Consider the following 1,310-nt stretch of genomic DNA (forward strand, 5'->3'; position numbering starts at 1 on the left):
AGTGAAGACGTCCGTGTGAAGGAGCGCTCCCAGTCGAAGGAAGGATGGGGGGTGTCGATGCTGAATGTGGAGGTGGAGGAATAGAAGCAGGAATAATGGGATGCAATTATGGGTTGAAGGTGGATTTCTCTTCCTGGATGTGGATGCTTTGCAGGTTGACGGCAGAGACTGCAGGTGGAGCTTCATGTACAAAGACAGAAGATGATGGAGGCTGGAGCTGAAGAGAGGATGTTGCCATGGAGACCATTCAGGTGGAGGTTCAGTCTGTAGAAGATGTGTTTTTAACAGTGTAAGTTAGAAAGTTCATGAAGAGATGGAGGTGGTTTTTACTGAGGGTGGGTGGTAGAGTCTGCAGGTGGAGGATAAAGGTGAATTTTACCTGGAGGGTGATGCCTGAAGGTGGAGGCTGAAGATGGATTTAGTTTCCTTCTTGATGCCAGAGGTTGCAGGTAGAGTTGGAAGGTGGATTTTTCTTCTTGGAGGTGGATGCTGTGCAGGTGGATGGCAGAGACTGCAGGTGGAGCTGTGTCATTTTAAACTGAAAGACAATAAAGATCCTGAGTGGAGGACTTTATCAGCCAGGCTGCAGGTACAGAGGAACATAAAAATACCTCAAGTTAATGGAGCTACATGGAAGATGAGATGGAGCTGAAGAGAGGATGTTACCATGGAGACGATTCAGGTGGAGGTTCCATCTGTAGATTTGTTTCTAACATTGTAAGTTGGAAGATGGGCTGCATGGAGGTGTGGGGGTTAGCACTGTGGCCTCCCAGCAAGAAGGTTCCTGGTTTGAAGCTCGGCTGGAGCCTTTCTGTGTGGAGTCTGCATGTTCTCCTTGTTCATGTGTGGCTTCTCTACAGGTACTCTGGCTTCTGAGTGAGCGTGGATGGTTGTTGTCTCTGTGTGTTGGCCCTGTGATGGACTGGTGACCTGTCCAAGGTGGACCCTGCCTCTTGTCGGGTAACCCCCCCACCATGACCCTACAGTTGAATAAGTAGGTACAGACAATGGATCACTCAAATTTTCTGAAGGTGGATGGCAGAGGATGTGGGTGGAGACTGAAGGTGAAATTTACCTGGAGGCTGGTGGCAGAAGGTGGAGGCTATAGGTGTGTTTGTGGAGATTCATCAAGGAGGTTAAAGATGGAGACTGTAACGGTTTGAGCTGGAACTGGATTGAAAATAAGTTAAAAAGCAGCCAACGTCTAAAGAAAAGCTACAGACCTTCAGAAAGCCTGGACACCTGATGATAGAGGACAGTAGAAAAGTGACAGCTTTAAATGTTTCAGGAAAGTTGAACTTGTCTTAAGC

At 47.8% G+C, this 1,310-nt stretch overlaps 1 long non-coding RNA gene across 1 annotated transcript in view; it reads right to left on the reverse strand.

Annotated features, from left to right (window-relative positions):
• The window catches only part of LOC121637469, a 1,014-nt gene extending 185 nt beyond the window's left edge, over positions 1–829 (reverse strand). Inside the window, exons 1-3 of the long non-coding RNA XR_006009847.1 lie at positions 612–829; positions 380–538; positions 1–264 (exon numbers count right to left, since the gene is read on the reverse strand). The exon at positions 1–264 is cut by the window's left edge and continues 185 nt beyond it. This is a non-coding gene — a long non-coding RNA (uncharacterized LOC121637469). The remainder of the gene's footprint in view (positions 265–379; positions 539–611) is intronic.
• Between the last annotated feature and the right edge of the window lie 481 nt (positions 830–1,310).

Source organism: Melanotaenia boesemani, chromosome 3 (assembly GCF_017639745.1).
Source record: "Melanotaenia boesemani isolate fMelBoe1 chromosome 3, fMelBoe1.pri, whole genome shotgun sequence".
Taxonomy (NCBI): domain Eukaryota; kingdom Metazoa; phylum Chordata; class Actinopteri; order Atheriniformes; family Melanotaeniidae; genus Melanotaenia; species Melanotaenia boesemani.